This window comes from Rousettus aegyptiacus, unplaced genomic scaffold, assembly GCF_014176215.1.
Source record: "Rousettus aegyptiacus isolate mRouAeg1 unplaced genomic scaffold, mRouAeg1.p scaffold_m13_p_2, whole genome shotgun sequence".
NCBI classification, from domain to species: domain Eukaryota; kingdom Metazoa; phylum Chordata; class Mammalia; order Chiroptera; family Pteropodidae; genus Rousettus; species Rousettus aegyptiacus.
The window spans coordinates 137951080-137977803 of NW_023416295.1; the positions used below are offsets into that span (position 1 = coordinate 137951080).

At 34.4% G+C, this 26724-nt stretch overlaps 1 protein-coding gene and 1 non-coding gene across 2 annotated transcripts in view; one reads left to right on the forward strand and one right to left on the reverse strand.

Annotated features, from left to right (window-relative positions):
- Positions 1 to 26724, forward strand: part of SLC2A13 (solute carrier family 2 member 13) — a 286045-nt gene that overhangs the window by 92732 nt on the left and 166589 nt on the right. The gene's annotated exons all lie outside the window — the stretch shown is intronic.
- LOC118614502 lies at positions 4450 to 4593 on the reverse strand. Its single transcript, XR_004956090.1, has one exon. It is a non-coding gene; the product is annotated as a small nucleolar RNA SNORA67 (small nucleolar RNA).

Below are 26724 nucleotides of genomic sequence, written 5' to 3' on the forward strand. Positions count from 1 at the left end.
TGCCAATATTTGTGATAAATCAGTGCTAAAAGTCGTATATCATGAAACTAAAAGGATTTTTATTCTTTTTTTAACTTTTCTTTTTTGTATGCTACTATGTATTGAAATCCAAGGAGAGACAATAGGCTGTGAAGGGAGAAGGAGGAAGGAAGGCAGAGAGGAAGACTGAAAGACTGAGCAATTCACAGAATAATATTGCCACCTCATGGCCTTACAGCATTTCTATTAAAGAATTTTACATTTTTATATTTATGAATTAGGATGTCTTAGTCATCATGTTCTCTTATGAAGATAGACAAGGTTTAAATAAGAGTTCTGTTTTTTATTACCTAGGTAACCTTGAGAAAGCTACTTCTCTGAATCTGAGTGTTTTGATGTAAACGGGAACAGCAATACTTGTCTTTATGAATTGTTGTGAGGATTAAATGAGATGATGTTTGTAAAGGGCCGAGCTTGGTGATTGGAGTAGAATAGAGGATTAGCAAATGTAATTTCCAGCTTGACTTACGTATTGAATACCATTGAAAGGTCCAAGGTTTTTTCACCATTTGCCTAGTATGTCTTTTGGAAGCTTGATTAATTCTAAGACCTCAGAGTTTGGGTATCATCTAGATCTAGCCAGCGTATGTGCTACAAACTTATTGTCTGCTTTGTTGAAAAAAGAAATTAGACATTTGATTCATTGTTCAGTTTTACCTCATTTTAAGTTTTTTTTTTTGTAAGAAAAATTGAATTTATAGAGAGTTTGACAGTGGGTTTGATTAAGTTTCCTCATCTGTAAACTTCATTGGGTTGTTGTGAGAATTAAATTAATTAATACATCTAAATGGCTTGAAACAGTGCTAGGCACACAATAATCACATAAAAATGTTTATTATAATTATCGTTTGCATAAGTATAGCAGCAGAATAAGGTGGTGGATATGGATATTGCTTTGGAATTATGCTACTTAGGCATAAATTCCACCTCCGCCAATTATTAGTCTTTGGGTAAGTTACATAAACCTTCTGTGTCGCGGTTTCCTCATCTATTGTATTTTTTTATTGTGGTATTACATGAAATAATAAGAAAATTTTCTTTGTAAGTGCTCAATAAATTATAGATTTGGTAGATTTCTTTTTAAAATTTTATTAACTTTATTGGGTGACATCGGTTAATAAGATTACATAAGTTTAAATGTACAATTCTATAATACGTCATCTGTATGTTGCATTATGTGTTCACCCTAAGTCAGGTCTCCTTCCATCACCATCTATTCGACTCCCTTTACCCTCTTCTGCCTCCCCTTCTCTCCCTTTCCCTCTAGTAACCACCATACTATTGTCTGTGTCGGTAAGTTTTTTGGTTTGTTTTGCTTGTTCATTTGTTGTTTTGTTACAACATGGATGGATCTAGAGAATATCATGCTGAGCAAAATAAGTCAAACACGGAAAAACAATTTGATTTTACTCATGCGAGATATAAAACAGCAACAATCAATGTCTTTCTTAAAGTAAGAAACAATTCTTACTGAGGGTTTCTTCTCTTTGGAGAGGATTTGCTTTTTTATATCGGGAATTAAAGCATATCAAAGAATCGTGTTGATGTTAGCCCCTTTGACAATCCACTTTCACAGGAGTCTCAGAATTAGCTACGCAGTATGCAGCAGCATGCCTAAGGCATGCCAATCCTAGACTTAGGGATTCAAGAACCCTTATTATATAGGGGTTTGCCTACAGAATAACTCTGACTTTGAAATTTGGTTCTTGCCATCAGTTTCCATTCATTATTTGGTTAACTCTTGTTTTCGTCTCTTCTTTTTCTTGATCCTTGGAGATACTCATTACTTTCTTAGGAAGCTAGCACTGCATTAAAAATCATGTGTTAAAAGTAAAGATTCTAGTTATTCAATAGAGTAATTCATACACTATTCTACTTGAAGTAGAAGCTAAGGCTAGCATAATTCATAAGCTCCCTTTGATAAGTATTGCTTTTTTAAAAATCGGTTTTATTCCTGATTATGTAACTGTTTCAATTTACAAAAGTTTTTTTTGTTGTTGTTTTGTGTTGTTTTGTTTTTTTGGTGAACTGTATATAAATTTCTATTTCTAGATCAGTAGTTTTCAGATATTCTCTCTGTCCCGTCTCCATTACGATCCTGTTGTTCTTCACTAGAGGAGAGGATGGAGGTGGAACGCAGAGCGGGGCAGTGAGCCTGTGAGTGATATGCCCTTTCAGTGAGCATTCTTCTCTTACCTACAAATCACAGACCCGAATTGTTGATCCATAGTTCGTATTATGAATAATCATGCTTTATACTGCAGATTGGAATCTCATTTGGTTTATTTTTTTGCTCTGCTGAATTCCAGTGAAAGGAATGACTTTTTTCCCCCCTCTGTTAAGTCATTGTGTGGGTTTATAAACGTTCAAATGTGGTTTGATTCAGTTTATGTTGAGGCATGCAGGTTTTAGAAAACAATCTTCTTTTTTTAAGATACTTTTTATTTTACCCTTGGTGACTGTGGCCTTCAGAGATAAAAAATTAGACAAATACTATTTGAAAAACTGCAGAAGGAATTAATTCTGATTTGTAAAAAGTCAGATGGCCATCTTTCAAAAACAATTTCAGAATCATTATAATGTGAGCTATACAAGACAGAAGTATCTCTAACCCAAATAACCACCTTACAGAAAGTCCTTTCATCTAATAGTGCACTGGTGATTTATATAATGGTAACTGAAATTGTTCACTATAAAGCATAGTCTTCTGAGGGTTTTTTTAAAGATATAATTAATTGTGTTTTTACTATCAGAAGATCTAAAACTGAACTGTGGGAATTGTAATTCATTAGTAATGCCTCATTTTATATTTTTAATCAGTTACTGTTGGTAAATAATTAGATAGTATTTTAATAAATTCTTAAATTGCTTGTTAAACTGATAATGAAAGTTATTGCTAGATCAGAATTTAGAGTTCTTTGAATTAATATCAGAGATACACTCATTTAAAAAGCAGAATTACTTGTTTTTAAAATATAATGCCCCATCTGTTCAATTTACATTAATACTATCCTTATAAAGTGGTAGAATAAGGAGATATTTAATATAATTTGCAAGTTACAAACATGTAAATTGCTTAAAAAATTTTTTTGGAGTAAAAGGGGGTTTATAAGTTAATAACAAAAAGAAACTGTAGTAATTGTTGCTATAAGGAATAAAAAAATTTCTAACTTTCTTTGCTTAGCAGTTTGTTACTCCAGAAGCCTCCAGAAATTTTACTCTTGAAATTACTAACACATGTTTACCTTTCAATGCTATCACTCATATTAAGAGCCATTATGATTTGTAAGGTTGGATACTTCATAAACATGTCAACTTCTTATCTAAAGTCAACAGCTGTTTCAAGTATTCCAACTGAAAATAAATTTAATAGTGGAGACTTATCCCATAAACTTGTGGTTTATTTATTATGAAATGGATATTTGTGACTGTTGTTTAGTAAAACAGAATAAGGCAAAAAATGGTTGTTAAACCATGTTGTTGTTGTTGTTGTTTTACTGTAAGTGTTTCAGTGTTTAAATTGTTCAAACTAGATTTTTTCCCCTGAAAATACTTTATTTTATGAAATAGTATGAACTAAAGATAAGTGAATAGATGTGAACAAGATGATTTCAAACTAGGTACTTTCAGTTACCTAGTAAAAATACAACTTTTTGTTGCTTTTGTTTCGCTTTTCAAATATAGTTTATTGAAAAACTGATCATTCAGATTGTACAATAAATCAACCCTGGAAATATCTTATTTCTATTTACATATTGCAGTACTAATGAATTTAAACCCTATACGAAGACATGACTTTATAGCTAGAGTCTCAAAATAGATATAAAAATGGAAAAATATTGAGGATCATTAACAATTATACACATTTTATCTATTTTCAGTAATAGTACTTGTTCAGCACAATGTGATTCTAGAATTTTAATAAAAGCATTTAGTGAAGTATAGACATTAAAACATTCCTTTGGGTTAGATCAAAGTCCATATAACATTTAAAAAATTCTCTTTTGGCCTCAAAAACATTTATTTATGCATTTTTTAAAAAGATAACTATGACAAAGATATCTGCACCTTGACTCCCTCCCCTCCTGCTCCATTTCTTCCTCATTCCTAGAACTGAGCCCTGATTAGGCTTGACAGACCTCTCAGATGAGGTTAGCAACACTGAGGGACATGTCGTCAGTAGATGCTATATAAGGTCTCCTTGTCTCAAGAGATCCTGTTGTCTTTTCTGTCATGATGTTGATAACCACATACTATTATGGCCAAAATGTCTGCCATGACCAAGTCTGTAGATATAATTTTCCACGTTGGTGGGAAAGTCATGGTTGATGACTGAAGCCACCTGCTGCACATCAGTGCCTCTGGCCCATGACAACTTCAATATATGAGGAGACAAAAGGACTTAGGTATATATGTAGGCAGTCCAAGATCAAAAGGAAACATTCCCTTACCCTCACAAACCTTGGGCATGCCGGATTTTTCCCTAAATTGTTAGCTTTCTGGGGGATTTTGGGGGTACTAGTCGGCCCCTTGGAGAGGGGAATCACCTTGGAATAACATGCTATTTAGTATCTGTGAGTGTTCAGATGGATATTTTGTTTAAAAGGATAGTTAGATCCTTTCCTGGACATTATTGGAAGGTCACTAACATAATAGTCTGTCATGTAATTCTTTTATAAACTCTTAACAGTTTCATGTTTCTTTTATAAGCATTACTAACCTATTGAGTCATTTAATCACAGGACTTAACCAGGAACCAAGGTCTCTAACTGAGGTTTCATCACTTTTTTTGTGTGTGTGCTATTTGTATTTGCTTTAATGTATTTCTAAAAGCTTCTTTACATTTTGTATATGTATAATAAGGTAGATATAATAAGAAATTGAAGTGCCACTGTATAAAAATGCTAACAGCCAGGGGAAAGGGGGACCGTGTGATCATATATTATATCTATGATGTTCATTTGATAAAAATTTACCAGTTATTCGGAAGAAATGCATCTTTTCCTGGTGTTGAAACATGAAGTCACGTTTGCTCTATTGGTCCTTATGGAGGAGACATTGTGATGTGATAGGTTGGCTTATTAACAGATTCTTCAAAATGGTATAACTTGAGTTCTCTCTTCCATATTATACTTAAAGGTCATATTTTGATTAAAGTAACACTTTGATTAAAATTCTGAAAGATATTTGGATGTTGAACACATAATACAATATACATATGACGTATTATTGAATTATACACTTGAAACCTATATAACTTGATTAACCAATGACACTCCAATAAATTAAAAATAAAATTCTGAAAGATTTCAAATGTGTTCATCCTTGTTTACTATTTGTTTATTAAGATAAAATTTATATGCCACAAAAATCACTTTGTTTAGATAGTATAAAGCTTATCCTTGGATCAAGCCTAACTATCAGAAAGTTGTACTTTTGGTCCATATAGTTTTGACACATCAGAGATTTGCCTTCTCTCAACTAACAGAATATTATTATGTCACCGGCTTGCAAGGAGAGTGAAAAAAGCTTTATGAAACCCCTTCGTAAGGCATTTTTGTAACTCTAGTCTATGCCATTGCCCATTTAATGCCTTTTAAAATCTCTTTGTTTACTTTCCTCGATAGCCTTTGAATCCTTCAAGAGAAGGGATCACATCATATTATTCTTAGAGTTGTAAGGGCCTAAGAGAATGTCTGCTTCATGGCATGTGCTCAACAATTTTGTTGCCTGAAAGAATGAATGAATGAAGATAATTTGTTCTTTTTTTAAAAAAGACTTTTAGAGGAAATTCCAGAATTTCATTCATTCATTTTTTATTTATTAGTGCACACTATTTAGAAATTTTTTTTTGTTGCTGTGTAGGTCCATTTCTTTGCCCATTTTCAGTTGTGATAGGCAATATCTCATTATTCTTTGTGTTTGGGATTGAGGCAGTAGGGTGAAAAACACTATAAGCTTTGGAGTTAAACAGAGCTCGTTATGAATCGTGGCTTGACAACATTTTAAAAAGAGGTCATGTTACTTAACCTTAGTGTCATCTCTTTATTTGATAAATGGGTACTAGGTAGTACCCACTTCATAGAGTAGTGTGAGGACTGAAACAATGTACATAAAGCACTTAGCCTGACACATATTAAGTGCTCAATAAAACAAGTTTTATTGTAGTTAATTTTCCCTTTAGGCTAAATAAGCCTAGTTTCTTTAACCAGATCAGTTAAAATGTAGTTGTCCAGTGGTTCAGTTATTCTCCTTAATTTTGGTTACCTGAAGGAATGGGATAGCCTAGTGAAAATGTATGTGGTAAATTAATAAGATCATATAGTTAATAAAGTCTTCTGGTTACTCAGTTGAATTATTCCTTATCAATTATGGGAATTTGTTTCTTGCTTTGAACTTTTATTATATTTACTCTGTTATTTGGCCTAGTAAAATAGTCAACAAAAATGCTGTTTCTAAAATTTAAGACGACTAATATCTTAAAGATGTTATATTGTTGAAATGGTCAGAATTATTTTTTATATCAGCCTACATTCATTTTGTGATTATGTGCACAATTTTGGAAAATTTAATTTTATTTACAGACTTTTACATCCCAGTGATGCCAAATAAAATGAATTTTGCAAGATTGTAGTTTTATTACCCTGAGTATCATTAAGTTCCAAGAATAAAGATGCTGACTTAGAGATAAAAAGACCTGCATTCTAATTCAGATTCCCTTGGTAATTTGTTTGTGACTTTAGGCAAGTTATTTAACTTTACCGAGTCTTATTTTTCTCATCTTTTCCTGCCTTCTCTTCCTCACAGACTCATTATGAGGGTGAAAATGAGAAAATATTCAGAGACAGTGAAACTGTAGAAATCTAAGATAATTGTGTTTGCCTAAGAAAGTATTATGTGATGTTATTCTTTAAGATGAGATTATAGCACATGCTAAAAGAGAAAACGTCTGTCTATTCACCTGCATTTTTATTCCAGATCAATTTTAGAAATATTCAGCCACTGTTTTTAATGACTTTTTATAATACCCTTTAACATAAAATCTCCAAAGTCATCATATATATAATAGATTGTTATTCGTGTCTTCTCCCCAGTATTTGCTGCCAGATTGGATTTTAGTAATGCACTGCTTTTAGTTGAAGGCCCAGCTCGAGTAAATATCAAAGTTAGTAGACAGAGTTGAGGAAAGTTTCTTAAAACAACTGAACATACCAGTGTTTATCTTTCTATGTCATCCCTTTAGTGAGTCCAAGAGACTTCTGTTTCCTCAGCCATGTTGCTATATATGTAAGTTAACATAATTCTCCTAAATGTCTACATCTTCTATATTGTTTCCTCTCTTGATAAATACGGGAAACTTTCTGACCTTGAGGAATGTGTTGCAGTCCGTGTGGGGGGCCGGCCACTGTTCAGCATTTCTTAGTGTTCCATTGAAATCAAGTAGAAGTGGAACATTATGAACTAAATCATATCCTTAAAAATTCATGTTAAAGTCTTTAGAATGAAATTGTATTTGGAGATAGGCACTTTCCAAAGGTAATTAAGATTAAACAAGGTCATATATATGAGCCCTAATCCACTATGACCAATATCCTTATAAGAAGAGAATGAGACACCTGGGGTGTGCGTGCACAGAGGAAAGACCATGTGAAGACATAGGGAGGAGAATGCCATCTACAAGCCAAGGAGAGAGGCCTCTAGAGAAACCACACCCGTCGGCACCTTAATCTTGGACTTCTGTCCTCCAGAACTGTGAGAAAATAAATTTCTGTTTGTAAGCCATCTAGTCTGTGGTATTTTGTCATGAAACCTTGGCAAACTAATTCATGGAGTCCCCCAGATTTCGAGTGCTTAGTGCTCCTAGTATATGTGTCGGCCACTGGGATTGTAAGAAGGATCTTTAAAAGACCCCATATTCTGCATGAAATTCAGTTTCAATTTGAATTTAGTAGTGGTTTACAGATTTTATAGCTTGTAAGTTTTTTTGTTTTTTGTTTTTTTAAGGTAGAACTGATGGTAAAGCTACTTACACCATGGAAAAGACAGAGGACAGTATTTGAGATAGTCCATTTAAAAGTTTACTTTCACATCTTTCATAGTTTGATATACTTTTCTACTTTAAAATTTTGGAGGAATTAATGCAAAGGCTTAAAACCTCTTTAAGGCATGTATACAAGGTGAATTTTTCTTGTGCTTTTTCTTTACTTTAAGTATAGCTTTCCTATATTAGTAGTTCACAACAAGTTATTTACTGTTTTGATGTTAATATTAATGAAACAGCAATTTATGTATGATTTTGAGGAAAAAAAACCTCTTCATTCCTTAATGATTTTTAGTTGGCTTAATTTTGATTTTTAAATACTAGTCCTACTCATATTCCTTTTCACTGGAATGGCCATTTTTACATGTTTTCATGTACGATGCTATACAATTGTAAAAGGTTAGTATGTGCATCATCTTATCCTATCCTCTCAAAAACCCGTTGAGATTAGCATTACTTTCTTAGTTTTCTGGGAAATTATTCCCAGAAAAGTTAATGATCTCTTTTAGAGTCACAGAGTGAGTTCATGGATCCCATGTTTCCCAAGTCCCCATAAAGAGTTCTTTTTCTGTTTCTGTTTCTTAGGCTCAGGTAGACTAAGCCCTAAAGAACGAGAACTGCATTTGACATGTACGTGTGAGTATGTGTGCATGTGTGTGTGTCTTTTCTCTTAAATTGTTTATAGTCCCTTTTTTTGGCTTTTCTGGTAATTTTACTACAAGTATTTTAACTGTAGTAGCAGTAATATGTGTATGTGTTTTGTGTGTGTGTGTGTGTGTGTGCATCCATATCAAAATACAGCTTGAAGCAGTAAAAAGGTTAGTTCTTATTATCTGTATGTTAGATAGTAGGATGAGTGTAGTGTCTGGCAGAAAAAAAGATTTTATGATACTTACAGCTGTTACTTTTTATTTCAGTGAGTACCCACATCTGTTTATAGTAGTTACAGGATAAGACTCAAAATCTGTGTCTCTTGAAAAATATCACTTGTAATCTTTAGCTTCCTAAAGTAGACAACAGTTTATGAAGGTGATATGTTAGTATTCAGATAAGTATTAAGCTAGCTCACTGTTTTCCAGACCTAACACTGAATCCCTCTTTCGCGTTTCCTAGCAACTGCCTCACGTGTGGAGGATGCAGAAGGAAGGCCATCAGGGACTTGCTCTGCATTTCTCAAACAGCATCTGAGAAATGGTACCCAGACTCTATTGTTTCTTGTCACGGTTTCTACTAAAAGCTTGCCTTTTATGTTTATTAGCTTCTAAAAGAGGATAGTCATAAAAGATGAGCATGAAAAATTGAATAGTTATGATAAAACACCAAAATCAAATTATTGGAAATTTTCATTACATATTTAAATAGGCATTTATGTTTCCATGTATCTTGAAATGGTGGTTACTGGGATAAGGAGGTGAAATCCTGCTTAACTTTGAGAATTAAAATATTATAAAGTTATTCTTCTTAGATGCCTAGGTACTTGTTCATAATTGTAAAACAAGATAATATCTAGAGTCCTTTTTTCCTTAAAGGAAAGGAAGACAATGTACCATGAATATATTACATGTATTTGTATGTGTATATAACTGTTCATACACACATCTATGAATTTTAAACCTTTAGATCGTCAAATTAAAAAATGCTTTATGAGCTAAATAACAGATTTTATTATATTTAAGCAAAGAAAAATAACAACAACCTAGTCCCAATTTCTCTTTATGAGAAATTCATAATAACTTGATGTTAGTTTTAGAACATTGAAAATAGAAACTATGATTTTGTACTTTTATGTATTTTTATCATAATTTAATCTTATCACTTAATTTTGGTGGTCTAGAATATAAAATATAATGACATCTGTTAAGACATGTCTGTTAGAAAATATTGGCTTTTAGATAACAACAATCTGAAGTGATGTCTCTTTCTTAACTATCACTCTTACCATTTTCTGTAATTAACCCTGGGGAAAGGGATGAAAAGAAAATAAGAGTGATGGGGGCAAATGGCAAAAGAAAGCAATAAGATAATGGAAGGGAAAGTGAAGTGTGAATAAAAAAAGAATGGCTGTGACCAGTGAGAGGTGGGGTGGTGGAATTTGGCCAGGCGACTACATCTTTCTTCCTACCACCTCTACAAAAGCATTGATCTGTTATTCTTCTGTCCAGTAATGAGTTTGTTTATGAGGCTAGCATCTATTGGGTGGAACTGGTATTATCCATGGACTATCTAGAGTGAAAAAGAATAAGGGTAAAAAACATATCATTAATCATGTGGGTCCTTAAGTGTTAGCTCAGCATCCTTTTCTCGTGTGTCAGATAAAGGCATGGACTAGATCAAGTATTTCCTGAAAGATACTCTGTGCACCTGTACTGATTCATCAAGAAGGTTTTCTTGACTTGCAGCCAACTTAGAAAACTAAGTATTTTATATCTGATTCATTTTATGGTCTTCAAGTTCATAGGGTTCAAACATAAAAATATTTTGCTTTTCTCCACTCATTGACTGTGCTTTTTAGAATTTCTCTTTCTCATAGGTAAGCAGAGTTATCAAATTCTGTTTTCCATTTTTTTTCTATAAGTCCATTTGATTTAAAACTTCATTTTCACAGTTTCATATCTGAGTTAATCATATCTGAGTTAAATTCTGTCATTTCGAAAGAGCTCAAAGTGTCATTGTTGCCCTGCCAGATGATAACTTTTCAGGCTACTCTATTATTCTGCCTTACTCTCATGCTCTTCCATTTTCCACCTACCTCTCCCGCTGCCATTATTCTCCAGTTCTCTTTCCTTCCTACCAAAATAAACATAGGAGACAGATCAGCAAGTATACCTATAAACACATGGCCAGGTAAGTGATAAGATATTGGCCTCTCTCGTTCATGCAGGCACTTCCTGTCTTGTGGATGATTTTTTTTAATCCCTTACCTATTGACTTGGGATATGAATAGTACCATTTTCTTCTCATGTGTGTGTTTCCTTTAGAATATAGGCTACTGAATTTCCCCTTGGAAATTCTCAGCATCAATTCAGCGCAACAAAAAAAATGTCCCACTCACCATGCTACTTACTATTTTTTCAGGTGTGTCTGTATAAGGTTGCCCAAAATTCTTTCTTTGGAAATCCTGCTCCTTACACTAAGATCATATGCTTGCCAGTTTTTTTTTCTTTATAAAGTAGTGATGATAGATGGTAGTTGGTTTATTTTTGTTTCTGATAGAAAAATTAAAAGCTGCCAATCCCTTATACCTTACACATCCTGATTTTTTAAGCTCACATGTTCTCAAGACATTTTTCTTCTTATCCTTAAGATCTGAGTAAGGTGCATCCACTATTATGCTGAAGCTGATTTAAAAAAGGAGAAACAACCATTGTAGCAGAGATTACAGATTTTTCCAATTCACTAACCATCAGCGTGCTTCTAAGGTATCATGCTTGTCTGGCCTCCGGCCTCAGCAGTGAAAGCATCTGTGACTTGTCAGAGCTGGCCAGTGTCAGGGGTAGAGGAGAGGTAGGGAGACAGACCTTTAGTTCACAGAGCCTAGGGAGCTGACGTTGCCTGAGGGGACCTGAACCAGAGGAGAGTTAAACGGTTCCACCTGGCAGCTGACTGGACTGGTACAGAGGGCACTCTTGATAACCACCTGCAGCGGTTGGCCAGGGAAGTAGCAGCAGTTGGAGTTCTTTCATCAGACAGTAAAACATTATTTCACAATGTTATAAACACAGAAAAGTCTTTTTCATGATGCTAATAGCTGTTCTTGAGATGTGTAATTAAATGAACGCACATACAAATGAATGAAATTTGAGTATGGGCAGCAAAAGGTGTGGTCAGGGGAGAGAGGGGTGCTGCAACGATGGGAAAATAGAGAAGACTTGGGTCTTGATTCCTAGGTTTGTGTGTGTGTGAGAGAGAGAGAAGGGAAGAGAGGGATCAGAAATTTAAGCACTAATATTTTGACTTTTACTAAAACTTTTAGAGATAGTTCACATTGCTTTAAGTTTCTCAACCGTGATCACATAATGAATAAATTAAGTACGGATGGAAGTTTCTCAATCACAGCTGCCGCTAGGGAGTGACAGAAAGCCCCACAGTGTCACTTTTGCGAGGCAGGGTCACCTAGTTGTAGCCCTGGAACCAGAGTTGTAGGAATCCTTCTGCTTTCTATTGCCTTGTTTCTACTAGCACTGTATTGTTAGAGCATCCATTGTTCAGACTTTATGCCTCTCTGGTATGTGCTGAGATACTATTCCCAGAATATAGTAAAGCTAGAAATGCAGTTGTGGACACTATCCTACTTATACTTTTGTTAATGTTTAGAAGAACTCATCGGGGGAGAAATGCACTGCTGAAACAGATGCTGGATGTCTGAAATGTGAAATGGTCATTTATTATTTGCATTTTGTGTTTTCGCTTACTGAGCATTTATTGGGTGCTCTCTGTGCTTGGCACTTGTCAGACCCTATGGATATAGTGGGAAAGATAGATAAGTCCCTCTTTGTCAGAGGCAATTCACTTTCCAAAGGGAAGAAGAGAAATACACAAGAAAGTGAAGACATATGTGTACAACAATTTCAGATAGTAGAAGGAGGTGATATTTGAGAAGCATGATTCCAGAATACATGGCCATAGGTGTCAATAAAATAATAGATGTGCCACAGTAGAACGCTGAAGTTCTAGATGTTGAATACTATTTTCTTTTTTATTTCCTTTTTAAAATCGGAGCTATAGTCCCAACGTGTAGGGAAAACGCTAAGAAAATGAAATTGAAGTCTTGTGGCAAAAAAAAAAAGTTGAAGCAAATATAAACATTGCTGGGAGGATGTTTACAGTATTCAGTCTATTGTATTCTAAAGTAACTTCTCATCTGTAAAATTTCATGATAACTGACGATTTTCTTATATTGATATATTTCTCTGGATCATGGGAATTCATTTATTTTCTGGGGATTCTCTCAGCTAGATAGTTAATAGTCTTCCTTAAATGTATTTTATGCTTCAAGAATTTGTGGAAATTGTTGTGCATATGGCAATGATATTTTTAGCCCTTTCCATGTTAGACAAGCTTGAGTCTTTTTTTCAAGACCTAGTTTCAGTGTCATCTGTTTCGTATAAATCCATCCCTGACACTCCCCATAACCAACCAGAGCAAGTCATCCATCTTCAACTTTTCATTCAAAAAATATTTTTTGAATGCCTCTTATATGCCAGGCACAGTTCTGGGTACTGAAGATTTAGCAGTCAACAAAAGGAAGACTATAAATTTTCTTTCTAGTGGGGAGAGGTGACCAATGAATGAAACATAAGAATGGCAAGTAGTGATAAAGATTCATTAGTAATGATGATAAAAGTTAATGAGCCGTTAAAGGATGGTAAATGACAGTGGAGGTCGCACTTTTTCATATGTTGTTCCAAGGAGGTCAGAAAAATGACATGCGTTCCAAAGGCTGAAATGAGTGAGGAAAGTGAGCCATGTAGATATCTGGTCCAGTGTGCCTAAAACAGAATGACCTGGTGTTTAGGAGGTAAGGTCAGAAGAGCAGGTCATGTAGGAACTGTAAAGATTTAGGCTTCTATTCTGAGTACAAAGAGAAGCCACTGGACAGTTATGAGAAGGGGACTGACAGAGCCAGCCTGAGTTTGGAAAATCTCATTTGCCTCCTTTATTCAGAACAGACTGTAGTGAGACACTGGTGGGATCAGGTTCCTTAAAATGGGGGATGCTGGAATACAGTTGTCCTTTCTTATTCTCGGGGGGTACGTTTCGAGACCCACCATGGATACCTAAACCGAGGATAGTACGGAACCCTATAATGTATATATTATGTTTTTTCCTGTATATGCATACCTAGGATAAAGTTTAATTTATAAATTAGGCATAGTAAGAGATTGACAACAATAATAATAAAATAAAACAATATAACAGTATACTGTAATAAAAGTTATGTGAATGTGTGCACACACTCTTTCTCTCACTCTAGTCATTTTTATATTTTTCAGCCCAAACCTATTTCTGAACCTGTGTAACTATCCCTTGCTTCATGCCACTCATTACAGGGAATCCCTTGCTGAAGTTTTTGTGTAGGCTTAGTGCATCTAGGCACAAACATGTTGCCATCAGTTGGAACGTGTTTTCTGTTCATGTCCCTTCACCATAAATTTAATACCTTTTCTTTCTTAACTGAGCACTTTTCATGCACTGTGGCATTCTTTTTCCTATTCACAATTTCATGGATAGAAAATTCATTCTTACTGTAGATCTTAGCAACTTTCAAATACAATTTTTTTTTTCTTTCACTGTTTGTTCGAGAATGTTCAGCATTTTACTTAAAAGAAACATTTTATAGCTTCTCTTTGGTATATTCAAATTGCCAGCATTGCTACTCTTGTACTTTGGGGCCATTATTAAGTAAAATAAGGGTCACTTAAACACAAGCACTGTGATACTTAAACTGCCACAGTCAATCTGATAATCAAGATTGCTACCAAGTGACTAATGGACAGGGAACATCTACAGCCTGAAGACACTGGGCAAAGGGATTATTCACATGCGGACAGGATGGACTGGGAAAGTATAAGGTTTCATTATGCTACCCAGAACAATGCCCAATCTAAACCTTATGAATTGTTTATTTTTGGAATTGTCCACTTAATATTTCGGACCATGGTTGACTTCAGGTAACTGAAACCGAGGATGAGGGGGCAGAGACCACTATAATCCAGGACAAGAGGCCGAGGTCTAGGCCAAGGTAATTGCCATGGGGGAAGTGAGAAGTGGTAGAGTTAACAGTAGTCACTGATATACCAGAAATGAGGTGTAAGAAATAGAGGAATTAAAATGACCTGAAGGTTTTGGCTTGAGCATTTTAAATTGTAGGGCAGCCATTAACAGAGGGGCTGTGGAAAAAGCAGGTAGTTATTATTTGGGGAAGTGAAGATAGAAGTTTGCTTTGGACATGCTTAGTTTGAGATGCCTTTAGACATCCAAGTGAAGAAATTAAGCAGACAGTTGGATGAGCAAATCTTTGGCTCATGAGATGTGAATTTGGGAATCAGTGGTGTATAAATAGTATTCGAGACAACGATCTTTATACATGTCTCAATCATAGCACTTAATTATTTTGTCATTGTTTGTTGCCGTATCTGTCTTTCTAGGTTAAGGTCCTTGAGGGCAAAGACTTGCATCTTATTTGACATTTTAATATTTCATTCATGGCAGCCTAGCCATGGTGTGAAGCTGTAGGTTTCTGTTTTCTTTGTGGGAATGAGAAACTGAGTTTTATTTAGTACTTTACAGGGAAAGCCATTTTTCTTAAAAAGAAAAGGTTATAGTTTAAAAGCCGCAAAAGGGTGAAATCAGGTTGTTAAATTTACAGTTCATGGTCAAAGCTTAAGATTTCATCCTCTCTACTTATTTATATCTTGCTCTCAACTGCAGTTACCCTTGCATTTCTAAAAAATATATGCTTTTGGATAGCCTCACTCAGTACAGTCATAATCCAGGTGTAAGTGGCAGCTTTAATCAAAATAAATGCCCTGGAGGAAATAAACCTCATGCAAACTTAGATCTATAGCCCGTTGGCAAACACCCTAGATACACTAGATTTATGCTTTTTAAAACATGTTTGGCTGATCAGTGTGACCCAAAGTGTGGCTCACAGACAGGTGCCTGTGTGTAAATCACCCCCCAACACACACACACACACACACACACACACACACACACACACACACACACACACAGTTTTGGTCTGCTGCATGTTAAATACAGAAATTGAAAATAAGCACTTAGAAACTTTTATAGCAATGGTCAGAGTAATTTTATGTCTGTTAAATCTAATAAAAATCTTTTTGTATTTATGTCTTTTTTTTCTGGTAATTTATTATTTTTAGCTAAATATCAGTCTGCCACAAATTGTCAATTTAAAGAAAGATTGGTCTATTACAAATAGTTTAAGAAGCCATGTAGTGCTTCATTATATTAGAAGGCCCTTCACTAACTGAGGACTCAGCTAAGTCAGTAATTCTCAACTGGAGGTGGTAGGGGTGAAAATGTAGTCAACAGGCATAGTCAGTATCAAAGAAAATGTGTGTATTTTTTCTTTAATTATTTATTTGAATTTTCATGTCATGACATTGATAGGAGTGTGATATAGTGGTGTGAAATGAGGTAAAGAACTATTCTACTACAAGGACATAAAAATTTAGGGATTTAATTTTTTGTTGGTCAAGCTGCCTATGAGCTGAAGTCTGACATTTTAGGGGGTAGATTTATAAGGTATATGGCCACTACTGTGTTTTATAAATATTTCTGTTCAGCATCCAAACTTTAGATATATCTTTACATGTCAGTATATCATTTTATAGTTTCTTAAAAGCATTTTTCTGGTCTATACCCATTTGTGCACCATATAATAACCTTATTTCTTAGTTTCTGAAATATTTTTATACCTTTTATTTATCTTTTCGACACCTCAAAAGGAAGTTATCAAGAGACACACTGTGATTTAACAATCATTTTAGTCAGTTAACACTTTTCTTAACCATTATTACCTCTCATGAATAATTTTATTTCATTTTATTAAATAAGTAATGGTAATAGCCCCACAAAATGCAAGTAAGGGCTAACCTGGTAATTTCAGAGAAAGGCAATGAGCAGACATGAGGAGCAGAAGTAAAAGGGAGCTGTGGGAATTCTGTCACATCATTTGACACAAACAGGATGTGCAATATACACAACGAAGCACTGGGAAGAGAAACACGACCATGATTCCAGACCATGGTCACAGCCGTTTCCTCTAGACTGTGAATTTCGAAATTGTCTCTCCAGTTTTTCATTTTTTGGAACATTCCAGATTATCAATTTTTACCATATAGTTTTATTATAAATATTGTTTACATATAGTCCTCCTTCAAACATGTAACTTAACTGTAGGTTAGTTAAGCAGGATGGTCGATTTGATGTTCTGGTTTTGATGGTCTCACTTTTTGAGGAACTTAAAAACGATTGTCAAACTCTTCTTTCTTTGTGATTTCCCCAGTGACCTCCTATATAAATTGCTTCTTCTGTCTTTGTAAAGATATATTATTGCAGATCTCTTCCAGTTAATGAGCATGTGAAAAACTATTTGTCTAAGGGCTGTTAGTTTTGTTGCTTACAAAGCCATAAAGATGTTGACAAATATCTCTTAATCCCTATAAAATAGTCTTGATTTTTAGTCATCAAGGACATTAGCCCCTTAAAAAATTAACTGAAACTATTGGCTACCTTTTATGAAACATTATTAAAGAAATAGTTTTGATTAAAAAATAATCACTTTAAGAACTAACGCTAGTCACTGAATGATAATAATTCAGAATTTCTTCACTAAAGCTTCATAATTAGTGATAGTCATGATTTTCTATAATTTATTTCTATAATTTATTTCATCTATATAATATATAGCATACTGTATCCTAGTTTTAGTACTAGACAGTTACATTTAAATTGGGTAGAAACAAACGTTAAATGGAATATGTACACATTTCTATGTCCTTTCCCTTCATTCAGTCCCTTGCTTATAAAAGATTACATTTATTATTGCTCTATTATCCTATTTTGTAAATAATTTATTAATGATAGACTGCGACTCTAAAACTTTTTAATCAACCAGAGGAATTTGCCTATTTTCTTACTTGACAGAGATGAATTGTATTTTAGTGACACTGCCATTTGTTGCTCAGAAGAGTTCTATTTTCTTCAAATGGTCTTGAGAGCTAGTTCTTGAGTCAGAAAAAAAAAATGTCTCATTCACTTACTTAACTAACATTTATTGCATTCTTACTTTTATCTGTCCTTTCTAGGTATACTATGGTGATATAAAAGCACATGATTACTGAGCTCATAGAGCTTACAATGTAGTAAGGGAGACAACTTTAATAAAAACACCACATTAAATACTTTTAATAGTGGTAATAAGACCTCTAAAGAAAAGAAGCGTGCTTATGAAGGATAATAATATAGATAACAAATGGACAGGCATTTAAGGAAGGTTAAGAATGAGCAATTGCTTGGCATAGCTTATTAATTTATAGGCATCTCTTCTTGTTCAGTTCAAATACTTTTGTTCAACTAAATAAGCCATCTTGTCAGTAAGTCTTGCCCCTGGATGACTCTACTCCTCAAAGCCAAATCTTTTTGCCAAAGGCAAAGACTTTTGACCACTGAAGTTATTCAAGGTGTGCCAGTGTGGTTCTAAAGGTGGTTCTAAAAGACTCACAGAAATATTTTGAGCTATAGCATCATCACTGAAATAATTTTATAATCTCCTTCCCAAAGTAACTGGTTTATAAGTTTTGATGTGTTTCTTCAGAAATCAGCTACGTTGCTGCATAAGCATTCTTAATGTAATGAGAATAGAAAAAGGCTATACTTTTTAGAGTGGCCTGGTCTGTGGCTTTTTTCTTTTTCCCCTTGAGAAAGTTGAAGACTAACAAAAAGCAATCCCTGTAATTGTGAATGAAGCTGCTTTGGCTCAATTGCTTATTTAAAATCTTTAAAAAATTAGAGAAACAACTTGATATGTAGAAAGATTAAGGATTTTTTGGACTTTGAAGTGTTATAAGCCTTGACCTCAGCACTTACAAATTCTTTGATATTTGAGAAGTTACATAGCCTCTTTGAGCCTTTGTTTTCTAATCTGCCAAATGGGATAAATACTATAAATCTCTTAAGTGTTGGTGCAGGTTGATTTACATAGAACTCGAATCTAGTAGGTATAGAATAGTTATTAGCTTATGCCAACCTCCCTCTCTCCAGTGCCTTCATCCCCTACTTTTATCACAATTGTCAAACCTAATGAAGTCCAGTCATTAGCTTAAAATACATATGCTGTTTTTATGCTTTTCTCTATGATTTTTTTTTAAATTTAATTTTTAGAAAAACATGTTGTATATTACAAGACAACAGTGATAAGGTAAGGGGTAGAGAAAGACAACATACATTTTTCCAGAAGTAGATTTCATTTTTCATCCAACAGTAAGGCCAGGAAGCTTCATGTGATATAAGGTCTGTGAAAGTGGGCATTTTGGTTTTGGTGACTGGAAAGTATACAATGGAAGGTCTCACATAAAATATTTGATAAGGTAAGTCAGTTTGGTCCTTTGCACTCAGATGGTATATTTCTCATTAAAGGTTAAAACATTGCTATAAGTAGGAAACACCAGAAATAATATTTACGAAAACTAATTATTATAACATGAGATGAATCATGGAACTAATGTATTACAATCTACTTCAGGTAGAATCTCTCTCCTGTTCTCAACTCTCAGCTCATTAATTCACCCTTTATGGCACTTACTGTTGTCAGCTGCGCCATCTGCGGTGTCACTTTCTTGAGGTCAAGGACCTTGTCTAATTTATTTTTGAGCCTACCAGTTAGTACACAGTCCTGGTGATGATGATAAATTGCATTTGATGGTAACTAGAAAGAATGTGCTTCGGTGCTGTTATGATAGGTACCTGAGATGATTGTTTAAGGGAGCAGTTATTTAAAGGTCTGTTTTCAGCCTTAATAAGAGAAGACAAACTCCTGAGCAAGGCCGACACCCTATGACAATAGTGCCTTTTCTGTGATTTACATTTCTGAATGGTGATGTCATTCTTTCGACGTGTGAGTCGTTATATTTTGGACACTTCGCTGAAAAGGTATTGTTCCTAGTCTACTGTTAGTACACAGAATTATTTGGAGTGTTTAAATTTAAGGATATAATTTGTTATTTATTTATGACAAGATTTATAAGCAAATGTATGTTATTCAACATTTATATACTTTGACTCTTTAGAGTTGCTCTATCCATTTGTGACACAGGTAAATAGAAAGTGAAATAAAAACAGTTGCATTTATTAAAGAGCTACATCTGTTCTGTGCATGGGTTGTTTGAAGTTCAGAAAGCTAGTCTGATCAAATAAATCTTCATCCAGACATGTGGCTTACTTACTTGAATACTTATAACTTATTTTCAGATTCTCCCTGGAAAACTTTACATTTAACTGCAGTCTCTAAACTGTTTTATCTGGCAAGGGTAGGCTGGGAATATGAAGTGTCAATTAAAATTAATGGGACTTGTCATGGGAGAATTTAGAAAATTTCTACTACCTTTCAGTGGCACAAATATAGGAAAAGTGTAGATATTGTCTAAGTACTCCCTTGAATAAAGCCTATTCCATGTACTTATTTTTGTACAGGAATTTAAAAATGCAAATAGATTGCCTTTAAAAGGATTTATGTTGTTAAAATTATTGTGTGTTTAACATTAGGGAGCGCAAAGCTTTGTCAGTTTCTTCCTTGGGCATTATTTTCTTTCTATTCCATAGCAAATTAACAAAATAAAGTGTAAGCCAGGTAGAAGAGAATGATTTTTTTTCCTCTCCCTCAATTTTCTAAAATTAGTATTTAACAGAAAGTATGCAGTTTGCCTAAATGAAATTTGCTCTCAAAATTTGTTAAATGTCTGTCTACACTGGACGTATTTGTAAAAATCACCATAGTGAGTAGCAGTTCAGCCCTTTTCCAGGCATTGCAAAAGCATTTGGCGATGTGATATAAAAGAAAAATCTTGTACAGAAAGAATATATGCTTTTTCGATAGTAGTATGAGTCCTAAGATTTCTGAATGGTAAAGTAAAATTGAGCTATAATTCAGTGGTAACACATTAAAGTGCCTGAACCCAAAACATTTGATTGATTCAACATTTAGGAAATGTTGATGGCAGAAATGAATTTGTCTCTAAATTTTCTATGAAAAATTATGTAAAAATTTACAAAGAAAAGTTATAAACACATTATAAGGGGAGTAGGATTATTTACCAAAATTCATAATTTAGAACTTCTCAGATAGTGTATAGGAATTGATATTCAATGATAGTCATCATTATTCCATATTTTTCTAAAATGTTACAAATTGTTTTATATAGATGTATGTGTGTACATATGTATATGTGCGTGTGTGAGTGATATACCTTAGTAAGTTTGAACATACCTTGTAAAATAATTTTGTAGTATTTATATTCAGAATCTCCATGAAGAAGTACTTCAAAAAATATTGGAAGAAAATACAGAGACTAAAGAAAAATTTTGAAAACAATATGAAGCTTTTAAAAATGCAGTCAAGTGTATATGTGTCAGAACTTAAGACTGGGAGCTAGCAACTGTTGAGTGCATGCTCTGTCTGGGCCGTGTGTATACATCATCGGAATGTGTCATCATCACCCTGCTTCATAGACGAGGACACTGATTGCATCAGCATAGTTAGTAAGAACATGAGCAGAGGTCACATATGGGCTTGAGTCCTCTCTGTGCCATTCATAACTTTTTGGGAGACCTTGGACAAGTTGTTGAACTAGGGTTGCAGAATAAGGGGCTCTGACGTCAAATCCTCAACTAAATCCTAGCTGTACCAGTTAGCAGTTCTATGATCCTTATAGCAGGAATAACACTTCATATATTCATTAGAATTAAATGATGTGTATAAAGAAGTTAACATAATTTGTGGTGTCAAAAGTTCAGAAATAGCAAAAGTAAAACCAGTGAAACATCAACATAGTAATTAGTAAAACTATATTGTTCACTCTTCAAGACGACAGTGCACCCTGAGCTCTCAAACCAAAACATGGACCGAGGCTCAGGGGTATATTGTTACAAAGCAGCTTTTATAGTGGTAAGGCAGTGACTTTATTCTTCATAGTGATTGATTATAATGTTAGAATTTTCTTTAATGGTAGAGAATTGGTCAGTTGTTATTTCATATCAATCTCAGGAAACAGTTTAAGTTTGGCTTATGATTTTCAGAGGCATAATAAGCAAGAAATGACCCAAGCCAAGTTAACTTAAGCTTTGTTTTTATAATTAAACTGATTTTGTCTGCTCAGGGAGTGTTCAAGTCTTGTCTTTGTTTTTCATTTTGTTTTAAACAGTGGAATACAGTAAGTGCCTAACAACTGATGTTGATGATAAGGATAATGCTGCTGGCGGTGGGGGGGGGGGGTGGTAGGGCAGAGTTCATATAGAAACTCAGGCATATCTGACTCCAGAGCATATGCTTTTTCCACTGACTGATTCTGGAAAAGATCAGAATCTTTGGAAATGTGCCTTGAATCAAAAGCAGTTGTAGCTTTTGAAGCGGAAGAATTCTTTCAAAAAATATGTAAGGCACAGACTGTTCTTGGGGATAGGCATTAAAAAATCAAGGGCCCCAATAGAAATTAGTCTAGTGAGGGAGGTAAAGAGTAAACAAGAAAACAAATGCATAACTTGACCTCTGATAATTATTAATGCTATGAACAAAAAGCCTAAGTAGATAGATTTAACTGACAGGTGTGAAAGAAAGATTTGCCCATATAGCTGAGTGAATGGAGATTTTATTTCATGGAAAGGAGAATGCTGAAAAAGAAATGAATTCCTTGGGAATCAAAAGTACTGTTTTGTTAGTGCAAACTGAAATGCCGATTATATATTCAAATGCAGGTGCAGAGTGAGAAGTTTGACATGTGAGTCTGGAGCTCAAAGGCGAAGTTGGCATGGCAGTGTTAATTTGGGAGTCTTGATATTGGAGGAGTTCCATGGGGAATACATGCATGAAGAGAAAATAAGAGACCTGGGCCCTGGCGCATTCCAAAGTTTACAGGTCAGGTCTAGGAGCTGAATCCAGCCAAGGAGACTGAGCAGAGGCATCCAGTGATGTAGGAATAAAACCAAAGGAAAGTGATTTCTGGAAACTACTGATGGAAGTGTTTCAGGAAGGAAGGAAGAAACAACTGTTTCCTTCATTGCCATTAGTTGAAGTTGAATCATTAGGTTTGCAAAGTGAAGGTAATTGGAGACCGTCACAAGAACAATTTCAGTGGATTTGTAGAGATTAAGGTCTGCTTAGAATGGGGTTGAGGAGAACAGAAGGTAAGGAAGTGGAGATATGAGGTATAGACAGATGACTGCTAAGGAGATTTTCTATAAACTAGGACAGAAAGGGTCATGTATATTATTTAAAAGCTGATTTTTCAGTTTTATTTTACTATGGATGATACTGCATAGACATTATATGCTGATGGGAAGGATCCAATGGATAGGGGAAACTGACATTGGGATACGGAGATGGATAATTATTACAGGAGCAATGTTCCCTACAAGCTTAAAGAGGTGGGATTCAGATCAAAAGTAGAGAGGTTAGCCTTGTGCGGGGTAAGAGGTGGGGAGATGGCAGAGGATATGAGTCAAGATACAGGGTGATGACCATTGTGGTAGTGAGAAGATGAATTAGTTCTCTTCTAATAGCTTCTGTTTTCTCAGTGAAATAAGAACTGAGATCATTAGCAAGTGTAGTGTAATGGATGAGTCATGTTAATTAACCATCATCTGCATAAATTGCATTCTTGGGCAGAAGGCTTTTGGGAAATGTTTCCCAGCAGAAGGGCTTTGGGCTTTGTGGGCTATGTTTCCTGCCCTACTTTAGCCATAAATGTTGTTCCTGTATTTCTACCATGTAATTCTTACAGGCTTCAGCTGAGCAGAAGGATATGAATGAAAAGCCTTGATGAAGAGCCTGTTTTATACCTTCAGTTTTTCACTGTGTTTTAGCAGATGATTTCCTAAGAAGTAGAGCACCACAGTCAATTTTTATACATAAACAACATTTTCATTTTTCATTATGGGCATGTACATTGTTCAAACCCCTAATGTAAATTATAATGATTTAGAACTATGATATATATAGTGAGTCAGGAGGTAATGAGAGAAACCACATGTTAATTTCCTTACTGCCAGAAACAAACTAGCCTAGGGATTTCATCTACCCAGAGAATGACCCAAGCCAATTCTGAAATGACAGAAATAGCTTATAATTAATAAACTTCTTATACCTTTGACAAAGGTGGTGACATTTCAAATTACTTGTTAATGTTATATCTTAAAAGAAATAAATGTTTATTAGATGAAAACTGTTTAAAGGAAATATTTTATATAAATAAAATTATTTTAGTTCAATAATTATTCAGTGAGCACTTACTGTAAGCCACACTGAGAAAATAAACATATGCACAAACGTATGGACTCAGCTGTTAAGGAGCTTAAAAACCTAGTGGTGGATAAAGAAACTATAAAAATAGTCATTGTTCAAAGTCAAACTATAAGTGATCTAAGAGGAGTGTGAAAAATAGGACCAAGCAAATAATTCTGACATTTGAATCAGATTAGGGAAGACCCTGTTGATAAGATATTATTCCAGCTGGACTTGAAGGGATAGGCAGGAATGGGGAGGAGATTTGGGACTGGTTTAAGCATTCCAGGAACATGGAGGACTTGAAATTAGGCAGCGTGGTATGGCAAGTATATGTGTTCACTGAGAGATGCAAAGTTCTGTTTTATGGGAATTAGATTTGAAGCCAGATACCAGACTATCTTCAGCACCATAAGAAGGAGTTTCTAAGTTTTGGGGAAACACTGAAATTATGTCTTGAAGAGCGAAGTGACATGATTATAGTTGCTCGTTAGTTTGATAATTGGTCACAAAGCCTGGAATGGAAGTATGGGACAATCTGAGGACACTTAACAAAACACATTTGTTGATTAACCCTAGTAGTATACAAGGAGTGAAAAACCAAAACCGGGGATATCTCCAGAAGGATTTTTAAATACACTTTATCTGAAAAAAGGGATACAGAGCAGGAATATCATATGTTGTCGTGTGTGTAACTGAGTGGTTTAATGAATTCGACTTAGTATTTCTTGAGAACCTATAGTTGTTCTACATTATTCGTTTGCTTGTTTGGTTATGTCTGGACATATATTAAATGACTTAAGGAGGCTAAAAGTTAATACATTCTATAAAGTGGAACTAAAAAATTTTTAAAAAAATAATGATACGGGAAATTAAAAATTAGGAACTCAGCACCAGGAGGAGAACATGTAGGTATGTATATTACCAATCATAAAGGTATAAACACTTATTAACAATTGGTTGCATATTTGATTCTGAGTCTCCTGTCAGCCATAGTAGGAAGGATAATGCACTCAGTTATGTGATTCTTGCAGTCCCAGAGGAAGAAAAATGAAATAATACTTTCACTGGCATTTACTTATTTTCTTATGTGAGGCTTCACGTAGGGGATTCCCACTATAGGTAGTGAAAAATGTTCTCCATGGTAGCAAATGCAATAACGTGATTTAGATCTAAAAGTTATGGAAGGATCAGGATGCATATATTACATATATTACTGATCAAGGAGTACGGGATTATACATAAAAATTGCGTGTGTGTTGTTGAATTTTATAAAATTAAAAGATGGAGTTTGGGAAGAAAAAGACTGGCTACAATAGAATTTAAAGGACTTGTGGTAAAACCTTGGAGAATGCCTACATAAAAATAACAAGAAAAGGATTCTATAGCAAATGTTGCTGTATTGGAACAAAGAAATGTTGGAGGATAAACAAAATTCTATAGTATAAAGAGAAGGCAAAGAACATGAGAGTTTTACGGAAGGATCGGTTATAGCATGAAATGTAAGACTATCAAAGAGAATGACTAATATTGGTATTAGTAATTAGAATTTCGTTAATGACCTTTTGAGAGAGTATTTTCAATAAAATGGTGGAGGATGGGGTAGGGGTACTTACAAGATATAATGACAGAATCGAGAAAGTACATGTAGACCTATTCCTTCCAAGAAATGTAAAGATATTAAAACTGTAGTCTGGTATAATTGGGATAGAGGGATTGATTGAGAGGGAGGAGAATAATGATGTGCAAGGTCCCAGGGGAGGAAGGGACAGTAAGAAGGACCACACAGATGGAGGCTCAGAGAGGAAAGAAATTCTTTCACTGAGCTAGAAGGGAAAGAAACAGGTAATGATATTGAGTAACTTTGTATTGAATGGAAGTGAGGTAAGTTACAGGAATTTGCATCAGGTAGCTTCTGAATTGGTTTAAGATTTCAGGTAATTTGCAAAGTGAGGTCAAAAATATATGTGGGTAAAATCTATTTAGGTTATGACTCTGTAGGTCAAAATACCATTTTAGAACAGACATTTTTGAGGTTATGAAAATGCCATTTTCTTGTTTTAAATATGTCAATTCTTTTATTAGAAATGATTTAGCTTGCTTTGTCCTTTACATCCATTTAACTCTCACACAAATGTGTTTCTTTTTCATTAAAAGACTAAATGGACATATAACAACAAAGTGAAAGAGCTTTATACCAGTAGACTAAATAGAATATTTATGAATCGAACTTTTTAGAAAAGTGCTGGAAAAAATGGGTTTTCACTATTTTCCTAAAACATTTATAGTAACTTGATGAATAATGAATGGGAATAATTTATAATAACTACATACCTCACTCAAATAGAAGATTCGTTATACTCCTGTATACCTACAGAACAGTTATGTCATGGCTATATTTCAGATAAAGAGGCATATATTTTTAACATAAATGTTGCTAAAATAGTTTTCATCATCAGAGTCATAGAATCTTGGTGTTTTAAGGGACCTCAGGGGACAGGATATTCTAGAATATCCCTGAGAAGCATCCAGCTACACATTGCTTTACTTCTATTTAAATTGTACATTCACATGATCACGAACCATACTAGAATATAGTCTAAATAACCCATGAACAAATTGA